Raw genomic sequence first — 14,455 nt, 5'->3', positions numbered from 1 at the left:
TAGCGGCGTGGGTATAACTAGGATGGTGAGCACTGGGGTCCGGGAGCTACGCTCCCGGCGCCTCAGCGCTGAAACGAGCCAGAGTCACGGCGGCCGGGACAAGTGTCCCGGGCCACCGGGCTTTAGTACAGGGGGGTGCGCCGCTGCGTGCGGCGAGGCCACTGAGTAGTGCCACCCTGGGGGGACAGGGAGAGTCAGCTCCCTGGATCCCAGTGGCAGGCAGGCAGGCTGGAGGGTGGGGGAAGCCAGCCCCATACCTCCAGCACTGAGAGAACCCTAGCAGCCAGGCTGCAGGGCTAGGGGAGCCAGAACAGCCAGGGTCCTAGCAGCCAGGCTGCAGGACTAGGACAGTATTCCACAAACCAGACATTGTGTAAAATGTAGAAAGTACAGTGTGTTGTAAGGCACTGCAGTGCCTAGGTATGTGGAGCCTGTGCAGGCTCAGAGTGTATTATTCCATCTTATTCTGCTGAAAACATCTGATTGTATGCTGTTACCCCTAGCAATAGGGAGGAGCCTTTTTAAAGGTTATTTGAGCAATAAACATCTTTGCCTCAAGAAGACTGCTTCATCTTGTGACCAACAGGGTTAGGCCAAACCTAGCCCCGTCCTCCAGCTGTCCAGGGAAGCACCTAGCGTCTCCAAGCTCCGCCTTCCGCCAGCTACCGGTAGAGGCCTAGCAAGTGGCTAGTGAGGATTCGTCAACACCACCCAGGTGTGGTAAGGCAGTGCGTCGGCGCATACAGAGCAGAACCGTGGTTCCAAACGCCACGGCAGGTTAGGAGTTTGGTGGTGGCAGCGAGAACCCGCCCACAGCGCAGTGGGTGGAGTCAGTAACAGGCGGTTACTGATGGTAAGCGGGAATCCCCTATGTGGTCAGGCCTCGTGCGGCTTGACCTTCCAATCTGTGCGCAGTCAACGGGACGCGAAAGCGGCAAGTGCTTTCGTACGGTACAGTCCTGTCACACAACCTGACCTGCATTACTTTATATGTTAGATTTACTAACCAGCTCTGGTAATGAGAAAGTAGAAATTAGCAGCGAAAATTCACATTTTTTATCAGAGCGTGAATGTTTTGCATCATACTCTAGCTTACAAATGTATTTAAATCTACACTGAACAATGGGCCGACGGTGTTAAGTCAACCAAGTTGAGTATAATTAAACAGCGTGGCCGGACCCAGGTAATGGGGGCATGGCCTAATGTAAGTAGCCATGACAACACCTCCACAGAAAAAAAATAATAATGAAAAATAGCATTTATGGTGCCACAAAGCAGTGCCGCACGCTCTACAGGGGGGCGACGTGCAACCCAGCCAGGAGCCGATCAGATGTGGGGCGCAATCAGCGCGATTGCTATATCCCCCCTGCTGCCACACCAACAGAGGAGGCAGACCTTCAAGGCATTTTTTGAGACAATGCTTTACCCATTGCCAGGCCAAGTGCTCAGACAGAATCTTCTAGAGCAGACTGTTTCACCATGCTTGAAATTCATTAATGAAGAGTAAGATTTTACTACCTACAGTACATAGATGCCTGTAGATGGGATTATGATATTCATTTGTACATAGGGGGTCATTCCGAGTTGATTGCCCGCTAGCAGTTTTTAGCAGTCATGCAAACGCTAAGCTGCCGCCCTCTGGGAGTGTATTTTAGGTTAGCAGAAGTGCGAACGAAAGGATCGCAGAGCAGCTAAAAAAAAAAATCATGCAATTTTAGAGTAGCTCCAGACCTACTCAGCGCTTGCGATGACTTCAGACCATTCATGCCGGATTTGACGTCACAAACACACCCTGTGTTCGGCCAGCCACGCCTGCGTTTTCCTGGCACGCCTGCGTTTTTTCAAACACCCTCTGAAAACGGTCAGTTGACACCCAGAAACGCCCCTTTCCTGTCAATCACTCTGCGGCTGACATTGCGACTGAAAAGCGTCGCTAGACCTTGTGTAAAAATACATTGCCCGTTGTGGAAGTATGTCGCGCGTGCGCACTGCGCCGCATACGCATGCGCAGAAGTGCCGCATTTTCACTTAATCGCTGCGCTGCAAACATTTTTCACTAGCGATCAACTCAGACGGACCCCCATTGTTAGTAAGGAAGAGATTAAAATTAACATAACAAATTTTAGGGTACCCTTTGCAATCTTACATGCCTTTTTGAAATAATGAGTCAGCTTTTCAAATAATGTTATGATTTTGTATGGTTGAGGAATTGGTTACACAGAAAAGCCCACAATTTAGCATTACTTTAAACTATTGCTTTTATTTCCACTGGAACACAAATAAATAAGCACATAATTATTATAAAATATTTGCACAAAAGAAAGCAAGATTAGATCTTTCAACAACTTTGTAATTTTACTACTATAGTATCAAAGTACATTTAAATACATGGTACGTAAAAAAAATCATGTACAAAAAAGAAAAGGATAAACCCATTGGTGCATTTATGACATATGTAAAAATGGCTCATGGTTGTTTAAGAAGAACTCCAGTTTTTCACTCAAATTTCAGGAACACCTGAAATGGTTAATGGATGGTGAAAAAATGACATTCAGATTTAGGATCAGTAAACAAGTTACACTGAACATATATGTTTATTATAATGTTTGTATTTTTCTTAAAAACCCTGTTACAGTATTTAAAAATGATGTGCCATATTACACTAAAAACATACTGTATTATATTAGTTTACATTTCTTTAATTGTAAATAGGCAATAAAGAAAACATATATAGGTAAAATACACATGTATAAATATCGCTACTTGTATACTGTACATATTTATACAAACAACATTTTTAGTGCAAGGATAACAATACCAGGATGTAAGTCGACTGTGTTGTATTAAAATAGTACACAGTACTCGTTACACAGAATGCTACTCTAGAGTTTCATCTATTTGCAGTCAAGAACTGCATACCACATGTAATGTAAGCATAGGTGGGCACATGAATGAGTCTTGTAATGCTCCAAAATATCTGTATATAGCTATATATATATATATATTTATATATTTATATATATAGATAGATAGATTTACCGTGAACAACTCTTTGAACCTTGGTAATACTGTCACATTTCATGGTACGGTATACTATATTTTGCTCCTACTTGGATGGAACTGGTTTATTGGTGGATGTTAATATTACAATTCCAGATCTTTGTTTAAATAAACCTATAGTACACAAGTGACATTAATATATGAATACAGTACACACAGGTAACATACCTAATTAAAACAGGGTTTAATGATGTGATCCCATATAACTGGTGTTTAGTGATGTCATCTCTTCCTTATTCACTAGGAATAATTATGTTTTAGATAAAAAGGATGTTAGACGCCACCTCTACACTTTCTGGTCTCATATTGTAGGAATAGTCTTAGCACTTGGGTTGGATTTACACCATGTAACTAGTATGTACTGTAAAATGTATACTGAATTATCACACTATTCTAGAATCTCATGATAAAAAGTAATTGTCATGAGTCATGTCCTCAACCAATATAAGTGTATTTTAGAAGAACGTGGAATGTACAGTACATTTCTATGTCCACACTATGTTTATTAAGGGACAAGTACCAAAAACATTGCTTGTTGTGATACAAATTGAACTTAAAGAATAGAGTATGCACGGATTACAGAGTGCTACTTCTACAGTGACATTTAATATCCTATTCATTTATACTACAGTTATATTATCCCATTATTATTCCTAGTTTATTCTCTTATATCTGTGTTGCCATATTATGGTTAATATACAAATAATAAATGTATGCAACCAGTAGCTGATTAAAAACAACTCATTTTTACAGCATTACTTTATCAAGCAAAGCAAGCTGAGTACATTTTAATACAGTATTGCTTCTTCTTCATGAACTGCATCTTTGTTAAGTGTAAAACATCAAAATCTAGTCTACATATTAGAATATTGTCTTTCTAGCGATACATTAAAGTGCTCTCGTTCTATATTTTTGGGTTTGTTGATCCGGGAATCTCCTTTCTAGCATAGACACAAAACAACAGATACAAAGATAACCCTTGCCATTATTCTCATTTAGCCGTGACATGTGTTTGTATCATCGAAACTAAATACAACCAGCATTATAACATCACTGGTACCATCACTGCCCCTACCCACCCCATATCATATATCATTGTTACTTACTGTATAGCCAAGTGGCTAAGTGCAAGCGTGTGGGTCTACTAAAGTGAAAAAAGTGGTTAACATCACAACAATGTAATCAATACAGAACTTTTGGGTGAGTCTATGTCACATAATAAAATAATCATTTTCAGCATGTTAAAAAAAAAATCAGTATAACCTGTTCAATCATTTTGATGTATTTATACAAGAAAACCAATGATAAGTTGTGTATGAGGGTTACAACATGTTACTGCCTGGCGGAAGCAGTGTACTGTGCCTCCCCAATAGTCCAATGTGTGCCTATAACATTAGAAAATTAGGAGCCGGTTTGGGAGGAATAGGCATACCAAAAATGCTGGGAGGGTCATTTCCGGTTTGACTACTACTACTATAGCATAAAGCATTCACCTATATCTTATAGGTTTAAAACTCTGTTTTAACATGTAAACTTAAATATAATTGAACACTGCAACTATTTAATTAGAAAAACCACTATGTTCTACTGTATTCATTTAATGGTAATTTTTTAGTTCTGCTCTAGTTTATTGCTGTTTGTGGAAAGCTTCAAATTAATGAGAGAGGCATGTTCTAAAAAGACAAAAACAAAATACTAGGAAGGGCTCTAAACAATAATACAGTATATATCAGACTGCGGTTCAATTATATAAAGTTATACGTAACATTTTCAAACTCAAGAACATATACATTATATATAAATATTTACGACCTTTGCTACTAAACAAATCTATACCATTTATAGTAAAAAATAAACACTCTTTACCTTGATAGCCTATACCCTGCATTTCTCATGGTTATTAAGGTGTAAAGTCACGTTGGACACTAGAGATGATTATGTATCAGTATTAATTGGGTAAAAAAAAAAACAAATGATCAAATAAACATAACCCTTCATTTGTATTACCTTTCCAGTATCATTCAGTATATGAGCGAAGCATGTTTATTTTAACGTGGCTTCTGTATAATAGTAGTAGTACTAGATAGCATGGGATGTAGTCATGTGACCAGCGGTCAGGAAACTGATGGTCACATAACCTCCCCCCACATCCCGCCCCCTCACAATCCCGACTGACAGCATGCCAACCAACAGGGACTTTTCCCACTTGTGAGTGTCCACGACACCCATAGAGTGGGAACAGAACCCGTGGCAACCGCAGATCAACACCAAGCCCACAGCATGGCAAGCACAGCGAGCCCGCAAGGGGCTGCTGCACTTGACACCCCCTCCATCCCCCGGGATTCCACTGCCGGCGTTGGTATACTGACAATGTCTTCAGGACTAGACTCCAATAGCAGCAGGCAAACTGAAATCCATTGCTAGGCTTTGGTAAGCATAGATAGCTACAAAACTGGGATGGTGATCCTTGTCAGGATACCGGCACCGGCATTTCAACCAATGTCGGGATTCTGGTGTCGGCATGCCAACTGCAGGGAACCTGACTGGATCCAGTTTGGCTCTCCTATTATACTTCTGGTTAGTACTGACTTCTATAAAGAGAAAAATATACATGGCTAGCTATATTAACCAATATATTCCCTTACAAAATATAAAAGTTCATGTCGGCACAGATATTGTTAAACCAACTGCAGTCTAGATGGTGAGGCGATACAGAATACTGTATCATGCTCCCCTATCATGTCATTATTTTTATTAGTCTTCCTCCTATTGTAATGCTCTTTTAACTTTAATCGACTGTCCTATAACTTCTGACAGTTTAGGGATATAACTTTGTTTCACATGAGACACTTTTCATTTAATTTTGTTAAATATATTTATGCCTGCTTTGTGTTCATCTTAAGGTGTAAGGGGATTTCATGACAAATACTGATTCTAGACCCTCAGCAGGGATATGTTTCTGGTGATATTGTATGTCTTACTAGTTCTGCACTGCCATATAAAATCAGAGACTGCTCCGCACCTACTGCATGCAACATTTCCAGCCCTGCAAGCTCAGCAGAAACACTATACTGTACATCACCAAACATCGCCATAACACTTGGCAGCCACATAATTGAGCTTCCAATGATAGTATCATGTTGTAATGGCCCAGGAATTCATTATGCAAATTATTTGTAGAGAGTTGCAAAGGAGAAGAAGTAGTGCAGATGGAAATCTGTTTATTATTACATCATTTGGTCTCAAATGTTGTTCTGTAAACTGACGGTTAGAAATCATTGCCACTAATTGTTTTTCCATTGTTGTGTTAGTGATAGTGTCAATTATTTACAAATCCACACACATGCAAAAGATAGCTAACTTACTGTAATAATGCTGAATTATTTTGAGGACTTACTGAAATAAATACCCTACATAACCCATTTTCTTGCATAGCCTAAGTGAGACAACATCAAGACCTACATCGTTCTGAACAATCTTAATAATGCCCTGGACTCTTTTGTATAGTGCAGTAGGTATATATACAAATGCAAAAATACACAAAAACAAAATGGCTGCCGGTGCTAACTTGACATGCAATGAATAGAAACTGCAGCAAGCTTTGTTACATGTTCCATGTGCCTTAATTGGATAAATTCAATACCTATAAAGCATAGATCATTTACCTATTAATTTGTTAAACGCTTTTTCAATGCTATTATACTGTAGTCTATATTGTTTACTATGTTAAAGACTTGTATATACAAAATAGTCCATTTAGTGTTGTTATGTTAACAAAGGGGATATTTCATTCCTGCTAACAGTACATACTATTTCTCTGAGTTCACAGCCCATAGAGATGTTCGTTGGAATTGAGGTATCATACCTCCTGGTGGATGATATGCAGTATTGACTCATTTTTATGTGAGTGGAACCAATAAAACTTCTAATACCTTTTTGCACTACTGGCTGCACTATGGGGGTAATTCTGAGTTGATCGCAGCAGGAATTTTGTTAGCAGTTGGGCAAAACCATGTGCACTGCAGGGGAGGCAGATATAACATGTGCAGAGAGAGTTAGATTTGGGTGGGTTATTTTGTTTCTGTGCAGGGTAAATACTGGCTGCTTTATTTTTATACTGCAATTTAGATTGCTGATTGAACACACCCCACCCAAATCTAACTCTCTCTGCACATGTTATATCTGTCCCTCCTGCAGTGCACATGGTTTTGCCCAACTGCTAACAAAATTCCTGCTGCGATCAACTCAGAATTACCCCCTATGTCTGTTTTGTTTTAATTCTGCAGATATAAATTTTCTCTGAAAAGAGTTAATTTGTCAATCGAATACTCAAAAAGTAAGCTGTGATTTAATTCAACCACTTGTTGTATGGTGGCGCCAGGTGTGGTCATATTCTATACAGTACATACTGTATATCCAAAGGGCAGACCTTACATTCTCAGCTTAGAAATGTGTGCCCTATTATGTAAGGTGTGGTTTTAGTGGGTTGGTACATAGTTTGGGGGGATCAGGGGCATTACATATGTCCTAACATCTCACTTACTGTGTCTAAGTTGAGACATGACCATGCCTCCTCCAAAAGACATCATGTAAGTGGTGATTACAGATGTGTCCACATGACATCTAGCTTCAAATAATGGCAAATAGCCATGTTTGGCGTGCCACAGTCTTTGGATTTTTCTCAAAATATGTGTCATTTGCATCACTAATGTGACAAAAGCACAATAGAAGGTTAAACTGAATACTGACGCTAGCATTTAATGTACTTCTGTTTACAGCTCAGTTACTAATCTGGGTAAACAGACAAAAGACAGAATTCAGACATGAGCAACCCGCGTCATGGCATTATGCTTAATCTGTAACCTTATACCAATTTAATTATGACAGTACTGATCTAGTGTGCCTGGTATACCGTATGCAACTTTGTATGTGGCTAACATGCGAAAAAGAGGCAAAATGCAGGAAAAATTATAAATCGCTATCACTGGCTGAGCATCTAAGTCCTGCCAAGCATCTCGCCCCAAACAGCACAAAAATGCTAGGTGAATGAAAACACATCTGTAGGCCCATGGTCACAAAACAATGGGAACAGTCACTCCCTGAGAGCATGTCTAGATCTTCCAAAATGCTAGGCCAACCTCATCTCCTCGCCATAAAAATCGCCCTTTAATTACAGCAGGCAATAAAGACACCTGCCTCTGCCGCATTTCTCACCTGCTCACCAAGGTGAGTTGGGGACATACATGTTACAGTACATGCCAACTTTCAGTGAACTGGGACATGCTGACCCACAGGACAGCAAGGCATTGGAACTGTCTTAAGGAAATCTGGACAGATGGAAGCAGGTGTTTTAAGTCTGGAGGCGTCCCAAGTGCAGATGTCCATGGATCCCCTCCCCCTTCCCTGGCCTTGTACCAGCTTTCCACACATATCCATATTTCTTGCATTGCTTTTGGAAATTTCCAGAATAATGGATTGGGTGGTCAGCAAGATGGCCAGGGGTAGTTGAATTAAGGGTTGAACACAGGGGGCACACGGCACTCAGGAGGCAGGAGCAGCTGCAGACAGTGTGTCAAGTGATGATGTAACATAAGAAGGAGGGAGAACACAATGGGCTCAATCCAATTAATTTGCCTGAGGGAGCAAGTTGCCAGCAGCGGCATTGGAACTTACCTCCCTCACGGCCCTATCTCGCTTCAGATTCATGGGCTTTTGTAAGCAGCTCTATGGGGCTGCGAAAAAAAAGTAGCGAATCCGGCAATACTGTAAGTGCGGCATACTGTATACTGTAGCTGCACTTACTGCAAGAAAATCACAGCTAATTGGATTGACCCCCTATATGTATATATGTGTGACTATTTGTATATGTGTGCTGTGTGCTCTGTATGCATGTTTATGACTGTGTGTGATATATGTATATACTGTATAAGCCTGTGACTGTATGTGTGTTATTGTATTTGTATATGATTGTACATAAGTATGAGTATGTGTGTAACAGTATGTATGTGTATACAATAAGTATGTAACTGTATGTGTGTACCTGTATGTATGTGTACATGTGTGTGGCTATGTATGCATATCCCCCCAACCATCACAACTTTTGGGTACTGTCCCACCTTCGACCTGGAGGAAAGGTAGGCATAGGCGCTGATTCCATGGGTGCTCCCGGGCCCAAGCACCCACGGAAAATGAGGAGCACCCACGGAACCTCTGCCCCTGTACATGTACTGCTAGCTGCCGTAGCCCTCGCAGTGGATTCAATTTCAGATGCGCTGGGGGCTGTAGAAGCGCTTCTGTACATTGCAATGTAAAAAAAACCCACCAAAAATGGCCGTCAACAAGGCGGAGACAGACGCTAGAGGTCACATTTGACCTCTAACATCTGTCTCCCTGGCGGCGGGCATTTTAAGGGTTTTTGTACACTGCAATGTATGGAAGCGCTTCTGCAGCCTCCAGCGCATCTCAATCCACTGCGGGGGCAGTGGTGGCCAGCGCTGGATTTTAGTCTGTGGGGGCCCCGGAGCAACAGGTGTGTGGGGGCCCCATCGATAACATTTTCAAAGTTATTATAAAAATGTTTATATATATATATATATATATATATAAGCATCTGGAAAGATGGCATGGCGACTGCAGGAGGGGCAAGTTATACCCCCAATTTCCCCCTTTTCACTGTCCTGAGGGTATTGCTGGAAAGCGGGGGGAGTTGCGGGAGTGCACTGGCAATGCACATGAAACCCCTGGCAACATGCTGTAGACCCCTGACAATGTGCATGAAACCCCTAGCAACATGCATGAAACCCCTGGCAACACACAGGACAACAGGCAGGTAATTTAAAGTAATTAGAAGCCTTACTGTGTGGCATCATTTGTAAGGGGCATTATTGTGTGTGGGGCATAAAATGGTGTCAGGGCCATAACTATGTGTGGCATAATATGTAATTGACATTATAGTGAATGGCATAACGCAAAATGAGTGTTATGGTGTGTAGCATAACGTGTAATAAACATTACGGTGTGTGGCATATTGCGTAATGGTAATTACAGTGTGTTGCATAATGTATAATGTGCATTACGGTGTGTTGCATAATGTGTAATGGGCATTACTCACTGCCACGGCCCCGTTCATGCCCACTGCTGCCTCCCACCGAGCACTCACCAGCAAAAACATAAATCGGAACCTATGAAGGTAGGGTACAGTTTTCAACTCATTTAAAAACAATACAGATATGCACACTTATGACAATGTGGTATGAGGGTTCAAGCGACCAATGATGTTAAAGTATCTAAGCTATATATATATATATATATATATATATATATGTATATATATATAATATGTACGTATAAATAAATAAATAATATTTTATTTTAACAAAAACCTCTATACATAGTAGGTTCATATATAAACTAAAATGCATAAAAACAAAAAGACAGGAATATAAAAAACTTCCACTACAAGCACAGGTGCTATATTTAAATAGTATTTAGGAGAATCTTAACTTAGTTGGTAGGAGGTCATAGAGGAAGAGGCCAACGCGTTTCGTCCTGTAGACTTCATCAAAGGGATATGCACACTTATCTACATCTTGCTGCTCCCCTCTGGGAGATCTCGGAAGGGAACTAGAGGAGATATGGAGACACTCCCTACAACCCTGCTGAAAAATGCTGAAAATCTCCTCATTATGCCCCCCGTATTGCCAGCTTCACTGAGGAAGTGAGCGGGATCCAGAAAGTGGGCTTCTTTCCTGGGAGTATGGGGAAACTGAAATCTGTGAGCCTCTTGGACATTCTGAGAAAGTAAACAATGCAGATATGACAGAGGCGCTGAACTCCAGATATTCCAGATGCTCAACTCTAACTACAGTATGCAGACGTATTTAAGCTACAGTAACTGCAATGCATCCTGGCGGTATATGTATTACTGTGTCCAGTTTGAATAGAGAATTTAAGAACACTAAATATGGAAAAGTAACTTGCTTTTCTGAGATTCTGTAGGTTAAATACATGGAAAATTTTTGTCTTGTTATTACCAGCAAGTTCTACAGATTAGGCATTAAGTGCAGTACTCATGCAACATGGTGGTACTGAATCAGATTGCGTAGTATCAGCCTCAGACATACAGCACGCTTCTGCACAAAATGTAATATATCCATGTCCAGGGACTCATTTAGATTTGGACATATTTGCATACCGAATGTATACATGGAAAATGTACACAGAGCATACTTACATGTATACACATGTTGAGTCGAATGTATCACCAGAGATTCAGCTAGGTCTAAAACCAGTATCATCTGCACTAGGGGTACATCAGACCTGTTGAGTTATGCTGCTCCATAGCATAGAAATGCTACAGTACCTACAGTAATTTGTACACAATATTATAATCTAATAATGTGTTATGTACCCAAGAAACGATAGTTAGAAATGATAGTCAGAAGAAACGAAACAATAGTCAGTTAATGAAACATGCCAATTAAGCAATCCACACAGATAGCCTGGACTTTTTAGAATTTTGTTACAATAATGATGTAATTTGGGGGCTATGTATCTCTCATGGACATAGGACATTCTGGATAAATTATCCTGCACTCAAATTATTCATTGACATAAAAAAATGTTTTTATAACTGTTACAGTCAGTCAATGAGCTCATGTTAATTTGCACAGAAAGGCTGTGCTACTGTATATGCTGGAAGAGATAAATGTCCACTCACTGCAGATAGCGATGGCTGACTGTGCCCTTTGCATACAAAGTTAAAGCATTTAAATCTCTTGAACCAAATATGGTCCTTGTCTCTCTTGCTCTGCTCCAAAACATCCCACTTGGTACCCCAGACACTACGTGACCCCATCCAGCCAGTATAAGTGCTCTGCTCTCAAACTTACTATTATATTAGCTTTGAATGTATTCATTTAAGTGATTTTTCTTTTCTTTTTGAACAGCAATATATTCATTCTGTTCAGGTAGCTGATAAAGTTTCATAGCTAAATAGGTTAGAGCAGAGCTTTTTCAACTGGGGCTTTATTGAAAGTCTTTGGTCCTATTTAAGTTATCTGGACTGAATAAATGTTTAACAAATAATAATAATTTAAATGGCACTTTACTCTGAATAGAATTTACAGTACTGTATTTCTGTTTTCAAAATAAGAGACAAAACAAACTTAAGTATTGACTACAGAAATGAGACCTACGCATTTGGATAGCATTATTTTTAATTTTTAAATAAACGGACATTAATGAGATGCTTCAGTAAACAGGTAAGTCTTTGGGGTTTATTTATGAAGCTTTGGGCTATAAAACCCAGCATCTCTGATCATGTTCATGTCCAAAATGTATTTATTTTAATAAAAGCAATGCCCTTTTTAATATCAGACATGATCATAAGTGCCAACCCTTCACAAATAAAACCCTTTGGGTCTGTTTTTGAAGGTTTTTAGGATGAAGGCCTCTCAAACTGTGCAAGGAAGCGAGTTCCAGAAAGCCACAAAGCTAAACGCCTTCCCATGAAGTAATTCATCCTAGGTAACATAAAGTGGGAAATGGATGTAAAAGCAGCAGCAGTCTTGTATAGTCATAGCGTGAGAAGGAATAATGAGACAGTTACAAATATCACTGCAGTCAATGGAGACCAAAATTGACAGCATTTCAGGGACACATGTAGTGTTCTGGCTCTAAGAATATCAGGTAATATAGATTTGGTGACTGAACCTTTATGTATTACATATAACACTGTATAGCTGTGTAGATGTGGGGCTTTTGCTTGTGTTTTGGATATGTTTGGGGGAAATGTACATACAAGTTGAATGAGGCTGTTTTTTCTGCTAGGAGTAGGAGATTATTTTATTTCAAATGAAAGGTTAATTTTCTATATGAATTTAAGGCTAGGCCAATATGTACACTATTGTCATGTGTACATATGAGCCTACTGAAGCTGAAACATGAAAAATTATGTTTCTTTCATCATCAGATGGATGGTGACTCTCCAATGCTACCTGCCTGCACTCCCGGAGACAGTATCAGTGTCAGGGTACCCTGTAACCCAGTGTGTAACATGTGCAGGAAGAAGACATTTTCCATAAAAGCCATACAAATGCAGGTAATCCCTATGACTCCAGCTAATGAGGACCGCAGGTCTTTTGCCCACGAAATCTGTCTAGATTGCTGTGAACGCCCTCCTCCGATGCATCCTGTGACAGTTTCGCTGCCATGATGTCTGCAAAGTTTGGAAGCAGCTCAGAGCTATTCTACTAATAAAAATAATCACTGGATTATATTAAATGAACTCCCTCATGTAAGAAATGTAATAAGAGGAACCTACGACAACATATTTCAGGACGTACCTTTTTATGATGCTTTCTCAGTTGTGCAGAGGACATTGGATCTTGAAATATTACACTGTTGTTTTTTCCTTTTTAAAGTTTTTTTTTACATCTCCAACTGCAACAAAATATTGTTTATCTAAATCAAATTATTATAGATATGTAAAAGTATTAAAGCTCAGATGAAAGACTGTTTCCAAAACAAAAGGTTGTTAAACATTGATTATCGGTAAATTGTTACAGCTGATAATCAAAATTAAAAATTTTATAAGTGTTATCAATGTGATGATAAATAATATGCACTAACGGCAGGGGTGAAATTCTGATATGAAAGGTACCATGTCACTTAAAAAAAAATTACTTGCAATGGTGTTTTGGGGCATTTATATAAACTGTTTCTGGGTCAACACAGTGGGCACGATTCAGAGATGGACGAAAATGCAACACTGCATGGAAGGAAGCAGCAAAGTATTTTCATCCAATCTCCAGGAGAGGCTTGTAGAAAGACGTCTCAACAGAAAAGACACCTCCTGCATGTAGCTGCAATCCCAGCACTGCCACCGACCTCGCAAGCTGTGATCCAACTTCACAACCATCAGTCGTGATGCTCCACACAACAAGCCAGCTGCTTACTCAGCTGACAGATGGAAGTGGGGCCTGCAAGGCCAGGAGGTCTGCATTTTATCACACAGTCTCCTGTCTCTCCTGTCCCAGAAAATGGTGGTAACATGGTCCCATTTCTGGGAACGCCCCAGCACCACCCCCCAAATGTCAATAAGACAACGGCTTGGGGGAACTGCATGCAGTATTGTGGGACCCGTTCCAAAACATGACAGAAGAGTTAATTGACAGATTAATGTACATCTCTGAATCAGGCCCTGTATGAGTGAAATGTAATTCTGTTTTGGAAATCTTCTTGTTTAAAGGTATTTTCAACTTTAGGTAACTCCTGTATTCAGTAATGGTTCTTACAGTAGGAAAGGGCCCTTCCCTAGGACCTCTACCATTACAGTATGTAGTAAGGTTCTGGTGCACAAATTTAGTCAGTTCCTCTGCCGATCTCAGTCAAT

The sequence above is a fragment of the Pseudophryne corroboree genome, chromosome 4 (genome assembly GCF_028390025.1).
Source record: "Pseudophryne corroboree isolate aPseCor3 chromosome 4, aPseCor3.hap2, whole genome shotgun sequence".
NCBI classification, from domain to species: Eukaryota; Metazoa; Chordata; class Amphibia; order Anura; family Myobatrachidae; genus Pseudophryne; species Pseudophryne corroboree.
Note: the sequence above shows the minus strand (reverse complement) of the source record.